Below are 13,563 nucleotides of genomic sequence, written 5' to 3'. Positions count from 1 at the left end.
TGGTGCGTAGGTCGTTTTCTCCGGAAATCCAGGGCCCCACCCCGCCCTGTTCTAATCACAGGCCAGACTCGGTCCCACTCACTTTGATTTCACCATTCCCTCCTGCACCTAAAATAACATCCGGGCCTTGGCCTTTTCAGCCTTGGCAGGGAGAGATTGCCTGTGTTTCCTGGAAAGGTCGCCTGGTGTGCGGCTCCCATGTGGGAGCCCCAGGGGGCAAACAGGAGCTCTGGTTCACAGACTCTTTGAGAATGAGGGACAGTCCTCCGTGAATTAAGGAAAAAAAAAAAAACAAAAACCCAACCGTGTTGAGCCTCAACCCAGCATGCCTGGATTGGAAGCAGGGCCCAGCTAGATGTTGCGGTGAGCCTGGCCACAGGTAGAGGGAGGCAGGACAGGGGACATGGTGGCCTGGTGTCCGCTTACGTCCAGCGGGAGCTCGGGGTCTGGCTAATGGTTAGCACCGGTGCTGGCTGCAGCTGGTCCCACCAGGAGAGGCTGGCCCGCAGCCGTTCTGTGCACCGTGAGACCCAGGTGTCCCATGGCACATCTGCGGCCAGCTGTGTGGTACACACAGGCTCAGAGCTGTGCCCCCCCCGCCCGGGTCCCAGACTGCGTGGTGGGCTTGGAGCTGCTGCTCGGGGTTGACCAGGGCACTCTGTGGCAGGGGCGCCCCCCAGCTGGCACTCATGGACGATAGCTTCTGTCCCAGGCAAGGGCCTTAGGAAATGTTTCCAGTTAATGAATGTCCCCAGGTCCCAAGCCTGGAATCTGCCATGGAGAAGAAGGTTCTGGTCGTGGGTCATTTTTTTTTTTTTTCCCAATGGCGTGGACTCTAGAGCAGTCACGGGTTGTGAATGTGGGGAAGATGCTTGATAGTGGCAGGTGTGTGGGAATTGGGGGGAATCGCAGCTCGCTGTGGAAGGCGAGGGTGAGTGCCAGTTTTTTTCAACACCCTGAGCGGGGACAGAGTTTGCGTTAGGAGGGACGCTGTTGTGATGGTGCCTCTGTGGCCCGGGTGCATTTTCACCTGCAAGAGGAGTCATCATTAAAAAAAAATTTACACAACGGCATCCTGCCCTCCTCCCCGGGTCCCTGAAGAAGTTAAAGTCTGTGCAGAAGGGGGACCCTGGCTGCCAGTTTGGGGGGAGCCCAGGGTTCTGGAATCCAATTCCTCCCCAGGTTCTCCGTGGCCCGGGGACCCCACCTCCTATTTTCTTATCAGCACCTGTGGGCGTTGGGCCGGCTGGTATGGAATCTGGGGTGTCCTGGCCTTGCTTGGAGAGTCTCTGTAGAGAGCCAGGGGCCTCGGGCCAGTTTTTCCTCGGGTCTCCCCAAGTGCCTCTGAACTTTTGGGAGGTCTCCTCATCTGTTTGAGGTGCACCCTGTGTGTAGGCAGAAACCAGTCAGGCAGTGGGGCATCTGGGTCCGGAACGTCAGAAGCCAAGCCCGTTCCAGCCTCATCACTGAGCTCACGTCCTCCTCCTCTTCCTGGGGACACTTAGAGCAACCTTGTTAGGCATGTTTATTTTCCTTCGAGCATCAGGAAATAATTCCGCAGGGGTGCCTGAGGGACTCAGTCGGTGAAGCGTCTGCCTTCAACTCAGGTCATGATCTCAGGGTCCTGGGATTGAGTCCTGCATCGGGCTCCTTGCTCATTGGGGGCCTGCTTCCCCCTCTCCCTCTATCCCTCTGCCCTGTTTGTACTCTCTCTCTCTCTCTCGCTCTATCTCAGATAGGTAAATAAAAGTTTTTTTTTTTTTTTTTTTTTTTTTTTTTTAAAGGAAACAATGCTATAAAAGAAAGGGAGTTTTGTCCTTGGCAGAAACCTTGTTCCTGTCTGGAGGGCCCCCCGTACAGAGACAATAAGGAAAGTCCCGCGGGGCTGCCTGGGCTCCTTCCAGTTTGGGGAGAGGCTTCTCCAGCTGGCGGTGGTGACCGGGCACAGTCCCCACGCTGGCCCTCCGCTGGTGTGTCCCACGGTGTGGCAAGCACGGTGCATGTCCTCAGGATTGAATGGGGTGTTGGATGGTAGACGGTTGAGGACCCGTGCAGACGTAGGCCTGAGTCCCATTGTAAGGTCTGTCTGCTTTGTGATTTCGGGCTCAGACGTCGCTTTCTGATCTCTGCGCCAGACTTTAAATGAAGCACCTACTTAACAACGACAAAAAAATAAATAAAAACATAAAAACTCAACCCAGATCCAAAACTTCGTTCGTTGCCTTTGAGGGTTAGGGTTAGGGAACGATTCATCTTGAAAAATCAGTAAATAAAGAGAAACAAGCCTTTGGTCTCCTTTTCTTACACAACCTGTACCTCAGGGTTAAAAATAGACGAAGAGGGAAAGTTCCGTGTAAGGAGGAGTTCTGGCCAGCGAATGTCAAGAAAGGGAAAGAGTTAAAATGTGCCAAGCTGCAGACCGTAAGTAACCGAATGACCGTGACCCTCTGTAACCTCCTGGGTCGCAGAAGGAAGCTGGTCGAGTCACATGCCTCCTTCGGGGAAGTCGGCTGCGCGTGTGGCCCTCCCGGGAGGCCAGAAATCAGACCAGAACCACCCTGAGTGCAGACCCATCCATGGCTTCCAGGAGGCGTGGGGCCTGAGCCCCGTGGATTTGTTCCAAGGGGTCAGCGAGTCCTGGGGGCATGGGGGGGGGGGTTTGGCGGGGTGGAGAGCCTGTCGGTCATCTCCAGATACATACGGGAGGAGGAAGGATCTCTGTGGCTTTGGAACGGAAGAGATGTCAGATAAACACTATCAGACTCTATCTGGAACTTAATCCCAACAATCTGACTGCACACACACACAAAAAAAAAAAAAAGATGAAAACAAACTCAAACTTACACGACAGGGCAATTTGACCATGGATTCGTGATGTGGGGGTATTAAGGAATCCCCCCGTTCACGGTACTGGTATTTTGTTGGTGTCATTTCAGAACCCGGTTTCTCTTCCAAGGAGGCCTGCTGACGTGTTTACAGAGGGAGCCATGTGGTGTGTGGGGCTCATGCTGTGATAGTCGGGGCAGGGGCACGGTGGGCAGCCGGAAGCCGGTGACATCCAGACCTTGGAGCTGGGTCAGGATGCCGGTAAAGTGGGAGCACGGAGCTCGGGGCATATGACCAGCCCGCCAGCGGTCCCCGGGTTTTCCGTGAGCTGATGGCCAAGGCTTGCCTGAGTGTCTTCCCTGTGGCGTCCTGAATGGACAGTGGACATCCGGAGAGACCAGTCCACAGGGTAAAGTGTTTGGCTGAAAACCTGCTGAGTTCACCAGCACATGACACAGGGTTGACACAGTGTTTTCTGGACGGAAGCGTTTGCTTCATTTCTGCCTCCCCCCGGGGGCTGGAGCGCTGGAAGAGAAGGTGTCTGTCTCTACCATGGCCTTGACCTTTGTCAAGCGAGGAGGAAGGGGCCCCGAGTGTTAGCGCCCTCCAGGAGCGTAAGGTGTCCTCCGCATACAGAGACGGGTCACACGCTTAAAAATACGACTGGACTGGACTGTGGTTGTGATTGGCAGATTCGTGTGCCCCAGCGGGGGGCAGTGGGGACGTTAGTACAGGGAGGTTTTCCCGAGGTTTCTTGCGTGAACCTGAGATGAATGATTGACAGGTTCCTATCGATTCAGTAGCCGTCCAGCCTCCTTATTTGGGGGTTCTGTGTGTGCACGTCTGTGACCCTGCTAAAACGTGTGTCACCCCAAATCCGCCGTCCCCATGCATCCACGGTCACTCACGGACACACGTGGGACCTGCCGGGCACGTGCACAGCTGAGGCAGACCGTGGGCGGTCCTGCATCAGTCCCGCTCCCCGTGAACCACTGTCCTTCCCGAGGCGTGTGCAGGGACACACGGCTTTGCACGGCTGTGCTTGTTGCTGGTGGGTTCACTTGGGAACGGCACATGTGCACGTGGGTGAGTGTAGTGCTCTAAGCCCGGGGAGCTGCCTGGCCGGCGTGCACGGTGACGGTGAGAACCCCAGGACCTACGACAGCAAGACTCGATTGCACTGATAAGGTGTTGACTGTGGGTCCTCAGGCTGCTCTCTTGCTGTGTCAGCACCTAAGAACTCCCTTTACCCCTGACCTGCTCGTCAGAGAGCGTGGACCCCAGTCCATGTTCACCGCCTCCCCGTGAGCCTGTGATGGGCCGTTCCCATGACATTTTGGGGTGCCAGGGAATGGGGAAGGAGGTCGTCCACTGTGGTGCCTGTGGGAACCGAGTCCCAGCCCTGCCGGGCGCACTAGCTGCGTGCCCCACCGTGCCCAGCCTGGTCTTCTGCTCTGTCTTGGCGAAGTGGGGATGGGAGGGTCCCCGCCCAGTGGGACGCCACACGCGGTCACGGGAGGATGGTATGGAGGCTGCCCCGGGCTGGACTCAGTGTGACCACGTGCTGCCATGACCCTGTGTCATTCTCCTTAGGATGGCGACAGTCACGTGTCACATGCTGTCCACTCGCTTCTCAGTCAGCTTGTCTTTTAAAATAGTTGAGATTTGGGCTGTCTGGGTGGTCCAATCCTTAAGTGTCTGCCTTCAGCTCAGGTCATGATCCTTGGGTCCTGGGATCGAGCCCCGCATCGGGCTCTCTGCTCAGTGGGGAGCCTGCTTCTCCGTCTTCCTGCTGCCCCCCCCCCGCTTGTGCTCCCCCGTCTCTCTGACAAATAAAATCTTTAAAAAAATTAAAATTAAAGAATGTTCAGGATTTATAGGTGGTTGTTAAATCTAAATGTGGACTTGTGGGATCCTAAGCCATGCTTGTTTTTACGCTTACTTGCGTCTGAAATGGATGGCCATGTCCGTTGGTCCTGGGGCTGGGGTTCCCCTGCCCTGCTTTTGCAGACTGTGCGCCCACAGCAAACCATCTGAAATTCCCCGTTTGGCCGCCTCAGAGTGTTGTGAAATCTTAACGGGACAGCTGTCCGCAGCCGTGCTCTGGGTTTGCCCCGTCTTGCAGCCATCCTGCGGGGTCGGGAGGAGCAGGTCGCTGTGGCCGCGCCGTCCCAAGACACGGACCTGCCTTCCAAGCCACGCAGATATCTGGTTTTTTAGGCTCACAGTTGTGGGTCTGTGCGCTGCTTTAAACTCTGTGGTGACGGCCACCAGTGCCTCTGGCCAGAACAGGCTTGGGAGCGGACATGGTGGGTGCCCAGTCCATGTCCCGTCCACATGTCCATGTCCGATCCACGTGCAGGGCGACGGAGGATGGGGACGGGATCGGAGAGGCAGATCCAAGCACCCGACCAGGGGCAGTGGGCGGCAGGCATCAGCGTTCTAGACCGACGCGGGTGTCCAGCCAGTAGAGCAGCCAGGGACGACTTTGTTTGTTTAAATCATTTAAATTCTCTTTCTTACGGAAACAGAGTCGACGTGCCGTGTCATTGGTTTCAGGTGTAGAGTGACGTCGCGGGTTTCTGCATTATGCATGCCTTGCTCACCGTGGTGGCTGTGGTCACTGTCACCTCACCACTGACTGTGTTCCCTGTCTTGTGGCCTTCAACCTGGAACTTGTTCGCTCCATCGCTGGACGCCTCTGCCTCCCCCTGCCTTGCGCCCGTTTGCCCGTCCCCTCTGCCCCCTCGCTTCGGGCACCCGTCCGTGTCTTCTCTCTACTTACGGGTCTGCTTCTGCTTTTTGTTTGTGTTTGTTTTGTTTTTTAGATTCCTCGTGTAAATGAGGTCCTGCGGTGTTTGTCTTTCTTTGTCTGAGTCGTTTCGCTCAGCGTAATACCCTCTAGGTCCGTCCGTGTCAAATACCCTCTAGGTCCGTCTGTGTCAAATACCCTCTAGGTCCGTCCGTGTCACAAGTGGCAGGACGTCATTCTCTGCTGCCGAGTGACGTCTCGCTGTGTGTGTGCGCGCGCCGCTCTATCCGCTCGTCCGTGGGGGGCGCTCCGCATCTCGGCTGTGGTCCATGGTGCTGCAAGAAATGGAGGGCTGTATCTGGGTTTTCACATGAGTATTTTGCTGTGTCTAATAAGAGGTTCATGTCCAGAATTTCCAAGAACAGCTCAACACGAAAAAAACCAAATAATTTCATTAAAAAAGGGGCCAATGACCGGCGTACACGTTTTCCCTAAGAAGACATCCGGAGTGGGGGACAAGACATGGGAAGACGCGCAACGGGAGTCATCATCAGGGAAACGCAGATCCCAACCGCGAGGAGCTGGGACCTCCCACCCATCAGAACGGCAAGCAACGGCAGGTGCCGGCGAGGATGCAGAGAAGGGGGAGCCCCCTGCACTGTTGGTGGGAACACAGGCAGGTACGGCCACCTGGGAAAACAGTGTGGCGGGTCCCAAACAGATGATAAATGGAAACACCATGTGATCAGCAGTGATACTACCGGATATTCACCCGAAGACGCGATCTCGTTCGTTTGGTTCCTAGAAGGCAAGACAGGGTTCCGGTCCAAACAGCAAACCTCAGGGGGCTCTCATTGTGGCTCCAACCGAGACTCCCCCACCAGGTGCATTCGACACGAATCTGCCTTTTCTTTCTCTTTTTCAGAGAGGGCGGAGGGGTGGAGGGAAGGGGAGAACCTCGGGCAGGCTCCACGTCGAGTACAGAACCCATCGCGGGGCTCAGTCTCAGGAAACCAAGGGTCGGGTGCTCAACCGACCGAGCCCCTGGAGACCCGCGTCCGCCGTTCCTGGAGCGCGGTCCTTGCTGTCCCACACGTGACCCCACACTCAGCCGCACACGTGTCGCCAGCCTTCGTTGCAGGTCTGCCCCTCCGTGGTGTTTGGCTCCGTCATTTACGGGGCTTGGGGGACGTCCACCTGCTGGGAGAGGTGGGGCTTGAGGTTGGTTGTTCCGGGAGGCATCATGGGGGTTGCCGGGTTTAACCTGCGGGCTCCCGGATGCCCGGTCTTACTCCCACGACCCCTGTTATGGCGCTGGCCTGAGCTGCGCTGGAGTCCTCCTCGTGAAGCACCTCCCGTGGCCCCTGATCCCCCCACTCTTTGCTCCTCCTTGTCCTGCTCTGATGTTTTGCATTTCCGCCTGTCTTCCCCCACACGTTACGTTTCTTGTGAACACTGTTTTCTCCACCTTTTTAACCTGCAGTCGGACAGGGGAGACGGCCTCTCCTGCAGGGGCCCGGGTGCCCTTCTGAGCAGGGGACCATTTCTACCCCACGCCGGGGCCCCTCGGGGCATCTGGGCAGACTCAGTTAGCCTGCACTTGCTGCAGGGAGAGGCAAAGCCGGGAAGGAGCAGGGGGACCCGGGGGCGCAGCGGGGTGGCGTCTCGGTCCTCACGCGTGCATTTAGGGAAGACACCGGAGCTGCAGGTGCTGTCCGCGTGCGTCCCGGCCGCTCAGGAGGTCCCTGCCGTCTCTCTCGTCAGGGACTTAGCATCCTGGAGACACTCGACCTCTGCCCCAACCTCTGACCTGGGCAGCAGATGGGGGGATGCATCCACAGGAGCCCCGAGGCGCATCCCTCTCCACCCTGCCCCGCTCCTAGGGACACGGTCTCCCCTCTCCCGGCACCCTGGATCCCTCTTCAGGCTTGCCAGGGCAACTCCATTCTGGTCCGCTGCTCGCCTTGTGGACCTCTGTCCCCTCTGTCACAGGTGTGCGAGGTCCCAGAGGCTACGGCACGCGTTCCAGGAGACGGGCTTCTAGGGAGTTCTCCCGACAAGTCACAAAGCAAATTGCGCTTGCCGGTGGCTATCCTGAGGCAGCCACTAAGGATGCTGAGACGTAGACTGTAGGATGTTTATCAAAGCCCCTTCTGCGGGAGACAGACATCGGGGCCCAAACAACATTCAGGCGCATGGGAAATCGTGCGCCAGCTCAAAACTGGCCGGCACGCGGCTGTGGAAAGTTGTGGGAGAAAATTTGGGGATTTTATTGTGCCGTATCATAAACTTTCACACCCAGCCCATGCTGGACATCCGGCCTCCTGGAGCGCAGAAAGGAGAGAAAAGAGACCGGCGTGTGTAGGAGGCATTGTGGGTCTAAACCCGGCCAGTGGCCCATTCATTTGGCGTTCCTGGGTTGAAACTTCGGAGTCCAGAAAACCGGGGGAGGGGGCCTCTCAGGGCTGGCGAGGCTGCATGTGGGCAGAGGTCCCGGCGAGCGTCCCGTCGGTGTGCCCCTGTGCGTCCCTCAGCAGGGACAGCTGGCCTCAGGCCCCGGACACGGACCTAGGGCAGCCGTGGCTTTCACTGATGAGCGCTGTGACCTTGGTCATGTCGGGTCAGGCAGGCGCCTGGAGCTTTATTTCCTCACAGGGAAAGGGGACAGCATCTCGGGGAGAAGCTACGAGCCTGTGTGAGTGCTGTTCAGCGTGTCCCGTTCCGCACGCGTCGGTAGGGTGGCGCTATTTGGGGTAGGCTCCGTGGCTACGTTCGATCCCAGGAAACTTCTCCCCTGGTTTTATCTGTGTTTTGGGTCCAGCACTGTGTCGTCCTCTCGGTCTTGTGTCCGGCTCTTAATTGTCGGAGGACAACCCGAATGGAGTCTCCTTAGTGTGGGAGCCGCACGGTTAGAACAGCCGGCAGGGTGTTTTGGGTGGGCTTGTCTGTGGCTGGGCTCAGGACCGCCAAGGCTGAATGTCTTCCCCTGCTCACAGGGGAGGACCCGAGGGGACAGGCTGTACCAGGGCCGCCAGGACGTCCTGTCTGAGGAGATGAGTTAGGCTTGGAGCCCAGTTTCTCCTGCCGAAGGCGCTTTCCCGGGTCCTCACGCTGAAGTGACCAGACAGCGGCAGAGGCACCCTTGTGGGTGGCGATGGAGCCCTATGGGCTGTGTCCTCTGAGTCGTGGCTGTGTCCTGTGGGCTCTGTCCCACGGGTCATGTCTTGTAGGCTGCATCTTATGGGCCATGTCCTGTGGATCATGGACTGTTTCCAGTGGGCCGTGTCCTGTGGGCCATGTCCTGTGGGCTGTTCCCCATGGACTGTGTCCTGTGGGCCCTATCCAATGGGTCATGTGCTGTGGGCCTGTCCTGTGGGCCATGCCCGGTGGGTTGTGCTATATGTGGCTTGCCCACGTGCTGCCACGGTGCAGGTCTGTGGACCCCCCACTCTGCACCGTCTTCCTCCTCAGCAGTGGGATCAGGTCCTGCGGGTGCCCCTCCTCGCTCTGGTCCTCCTGGTGCCCAGCGCCTGCTGCCTGGCCTCAGCAGCTGCCGGCACTCCTTCCCCTGCCCCCTGGCCTCTGTGGATGGCTCCGTGGCGAGAAGAGGACCTGCGAATAAGGCGGTGCTTATCGAGGGCGTGCCTCATGCCAGGGAGCGGGATCTCACCCGACGTTTCTGTGCTGGGTCATGTTCCGAGACCACTAGGCATGGAGGCTTCCAGAGGGGCAGTGTCCGTGGCCCGTGGGCGTTCTGGAGCATGGCCCTGGCTTGCCGTGTGCGCCGGGCTCTGTGGTGCTAGCGTCCTCTGCCCTGCCTGACGCTGCCACTGTCCACGCACGTGGGGGACACGTGTACCCCACGCCTGACGGAGTGGCTCCCCTCCACAGTCATTCCAGTCCACGGCCGCATGCGCTCCCCGCACCCGCCCCCCACTCCCCGCTTTGGTTAGTCTTGGTGCAGCTGCCACGAGCCCACCTTAAGAACACATTTGATCCTGTCACCCCCTGTCACCCCTCCTCGGACACCCTGCAGGGCTCCTCCTGTCCCAGAAATGCTCTGACCGGCATCGGGCTCCCGGAGCCCCGACCGCAGGACCCCCGCTCCTCTTAGCCTTGCCCTTTGCAGGTCCGTCCTCCCCAGGCACTCCTGGCTCCTCCTGGCCCGGCTCCAGTCTGGAAGGCCCATCCTTTCTGCCGCTGGATGGCGCTCCCATCCCGCAGCCCATCAGGGACACTGCCATCACCGCTGTGCTGTTCCGTTGCACTTTCAGGCCTGTCACCAGCCCCGCTGGGAGCCATGTGGCTCCGCGTGCCGGTGGTCCTGAGTAGCGGGGCCTGGTTCGGATGGAGCACGTGTGTCCAATGCTGGCCGGGCAGGCTGCTCTCAGGGTTGTCCTGGGCATGTGTGAGGACAGACGGGGCTGCAGGAAGGCCCTGGTCCACCTGCCAGCGGTCAGATGCACCAGGCTGGCCATCCTGGGGACCCCTACGGTGCCCTTCTTGCCGCGGGGAAGCTACAGTCCTAGATTGTCTCCGCGGGGCAGCTCAGTGGGCGCACCGGGCCCCCTTCCCAGGATCATGAGCCCTGCGCCCTGGGACATCTGGGTGGGGCGGGGGGCCTCCCTCTTGGTCTACACTTGTCAGCCTTTGAGGGTCTCAGAGGCTCAGAGCCGGTTCCCCCGTGGGGCCGTCCGCGGCGGGAGGCCTGGGCCCTGGGGCAGGGCTGGGACCGGTGCTCCCAGGAGTGAGAAGTGCGGTCTGTCTCCGGTCTGCTGACCAGACAGATGAAGGGAGGGCTGTCCCCACGCTCTCCCTCGGGATGCCCCACCATCCCGCAGGAGCTAGGCCGCCCGAAGCAGAGACACCGGCCATGGGCTCTGGGGCTTCCCACACGTTGGGGCCGGAAGGATACCCCACATGACTCCCTCTGCGGCTGGGCCCCCAGCCCTGGTGCCGGGGGACAGGATTGTGGGGGCCCAGCATGACCGACCACGCCCTCCCCCTGTCATGTTAATGAGGAGACATGTTCTCGTGATGAAGTGATTAAAATAAAAGAATCTGTGTGTGTGAGACGTCCTTGTCAGTGAGCCCACGTGCGTGTTCCTCTGAGGGTAAGGGACGGGGCTGGCTGTTTTGACAGTGAAATCCGGCCGGTTGCCAGTGTAGACCATGGGTGGGGGATGGTGTTCTGCTATGGGCCCTTCCTCTCCTGACTTGAGTGACATGTGACCCTGGTCCCTCCAGCCTCAGATAGGCCGGGAGCCTGTCGCACCGTCTGACATCTGTCCAGCTCCTTGTCTCACTCTCTCTGTTTTGGCCTCCGGGAGACTTGGAGCCCCAGGGGCATGAGTGTTAGGAGCGAGCCCGCTCCTCTTCTGGTCCATTGACGCACTTTGACCTTGTTTTTGTGTTTGCTTTGTGGTTTTCTGAGCATGGTAAGGGACAGAAGGAAGGTGGGGGGAGGGAGGAGGGAGGAGGGCGGGCACCAGGCACCTGGCACCTGTCGGGTTCAGGATGCTGGCCGGTGACCGGTCCACCCAGCAGTCTGTCCATGGTGGATTGGTCTCTGGGTGGTGGTGGGGGAGGGGGTCCTTGGACACAGGAGACCCCTCACTGTGCCCCTGTGTCACCTAACCCCAGGGAGGGGGCGGATGTTGCTTCCTGAGGACAGGGACTCTGCCTGGTGAGGCCTGTCCTGCTGGCCGTGGGCCCTGTGGGGCCTCGGAAGGGCCAGCCCTGGGCCGGGCAGCGGTGTCTGTGCCCTGCGAGCAGGCATGCGTGCTGCCGCTGTGGGCTGGGCGTGCCTGCCGGCCCGGGCACCGCTGCCCTTGGGACCTCCCCAGCTGCGGCGGGGCGGGTGCCGTCCCACCTGCTCTCGGCCCCGCCACCCCCCTCGGCCAGGCACACGGGGAGGGCACAGGACTCCAAGCAGGGAAGGGGCGAGGTGGTGGGAGGGAGCTGCTTCTGGAAGGAAGGAGAAGCCGCAGCCGGCCCCTCAGCGGCACGGTGAGTTCCACCCGGAGGGCTCTGTGGGGCCCCCACCGCGGGCTGCCGCATGCTCTTGGCACTGGGTCGGTCCCTGGCGCCCCTCCTCCGTTTGCTCATGTCCTTGCTCCGCAGCAAAGGGGCCGTAAAAGTTGCACATGGGACTGTGGCGGCTGCTTCCTGGGCTGCCCCCGTTGGGGAACCCAGACGCGGGTGAGAGCTTGGTTCCCTGCCCTTGGTCCCCCCCCCCCCCCCACCGGGGGCCTCCTTCCTCCCTGCCACGGGCCTTTTCCTGCGTCCTGCGTCCGTGCGGTACGGACCAGCCTACGCACCCAGAATTCTGAGTCCTTGGTGACATATAACCACAGATAAAATCTCAGACTGAGCACGACCTTGCTTCTCGTAGAGGAGCGTGGGGACCGAGGGACACTGTTGTCATTTCGTAACGTGAGCCTGGTATGTCTTTCCTAGAGAGGTCATGGGAGCTGCGGCTAGGGGTTGAGAGTGTTAAGAGAAGCTCAAGGTGGGCGCTCCTGATAACGACTTTGTTTCTGGCTGCCTCCTTCTGGAAGGGAGAAGGGTCTGTCTGGCTGGCTGACTGGCTTTGGGCAGGTTGCTTGTTAGTCTTGCTTCTCGGCGGGGACGGACGGTACCGTAGTTGTGCCGGGCACTGTGTTCGTGTGGACTCCTGCAGGCGCTGCCTTGTGGGGTCAGTCCCCACCCCCCGACTCAGCCTGGCACTGGAGTGCATGTCTCATGTTTATTTAGTGCTCGTGTTTGGTCAGCTGCTGTTCCTAGTCCTCTACACGTACTTCCTTACCGAATCCCGCCAACCCCCCACTGTCCAGAGGAGGAAACTGAGTCACGGAGGGCTGCCTCAGTCTCTCCAAGGTCAGGCAGCCCCGGGAGCTGCAGGGCTGGCATTGGACCCGGGCCTCGGAGCTGGAAGCCTGTGACCCCTGCAGCCTGCCTGCTGGGCCGTGAGTGAGTGACGTGACCTTCAGGTGTGGCAGCCGAACGTGGCCAGTGGTGGCCTTTGAAAAAGGTTTTTTGTTTATTTTTCCATTTACCCGTGTGGCGTGCTTCCGCGGGTGCCTCCTTCCCGAGGGCACAGCCGGCCTGCTCCCTGCCCCGCCGCGGGCCGCGAGCCCTGCTTCCTTGTAAATCTGGCTTCAGTTACGCAATCGTCCCTTTTGTTCTTTTTTACGAAACTGTTCCTGCCGCGAGTTTCAGGGCCCGTCAGTCAGCCCGGCGGGGTGTAGCACACAGTCCCGGGCTCTGGGGACCCTGGCGCCCTACCTGTGTTTCCCACCTCTTTGGCCTTCCCCCAAGAGCCAGAGAGGGTGAGGGGAGGCGGGAAGCAGCGGTGCATGCAACCCTTCACCTCTAGCCCCTGGTGCTGCCCTCCCTTCCATGTGAGCAGGAGCAAGGGCGAGCTCCCCAGTGGGCTCAGAGGCCCGCATGGCCGAGGACACCCTGCCTCAGGTCCCTGTCTTTGGGGACAGGGTTGCTCCTGTGTGTCTGTGCACAGGGTGGTCATGCTTGACCCGCGGGGTGGTGGGGGACCCCGTCAGTGAGCAGAACGTACATCGGACCGGTCTGGGGAGCTGTGCTGTTCCGGAGCCTTCTTTGGTCTCCGAGGTCTGTGCTTCCCCACACAGCTCTGCGGGGCACAGTCTCTTTCCCCCACTGTCATCGATCCCCTGTGTCATGACCTTGCCAAGGAGGACATACTTACTACTTTCCACTCCGCTACTCTTTTAGGTGATCAGTCTGTTCAAGCCATTGGGTACGTTGGCTTTTGTTATCCTAAGGATAAAGCTGAGTAGGTACTTAGTACCAACATAAGTAGGTACTTAGTACCAAAATGCAGAAGCAGGAGCTATTCCTCTACCGTGGCGGGATCATCCATTGGGTGCGGTGAAGTTAGCGGTTGGCTTATTCCCTCCTTCCTCCAGCAGACCGCGTGCTCCACCTGCTGCTGGGGACAGGATGTG

At 59.5% G+C, this 13,563-nt stretch overlaps 1 protein-coding gene across 10 annotated transcripts in view; it reads left to right on the top strand.

The window, feature by feature from the left end:
• Positions 1-13,563, top strand: part of TNS3 (tensin 3) — a 200,427-nt gene that overhangs the window by 76,334 nt on the left and 110,530 nt on the right. Inside the window, exon 1 of one of the 10 annotated variants that reach the window (XM_046020354.1) lies at positions 11,439-11,587. The exons of 8 other annotated variants lie outside the window; for them this stretch is intronic. The gene's annotated coding sequence lies outside the window, so the exon portion shown is untranslated. Of the gene's footprint in view, positions 1-11,438; positions 11,588-11,964; positions 12,023-13,563 lie in introns of those variants that run through there. One more of the 10 variants, XM_046020357.1, reaches the window with a different exon arrangement.

Source organism: Meles meles, chromosome 10, assembly GCF_922984935.1.
Source record: "Meles meles chromosome 10, mMelMel3.1 paternal haplotype, whole genome shotgun sequence".
NCBI classification, from domain to species: Eukaryota; Metazoa; Chordata; class Mammalia; order Carnivora; family Mustelidae; genus Meles; species Meles meles.
This window is presented reverse-complemented; position numbering and strand designations above follow the sequence as displayed.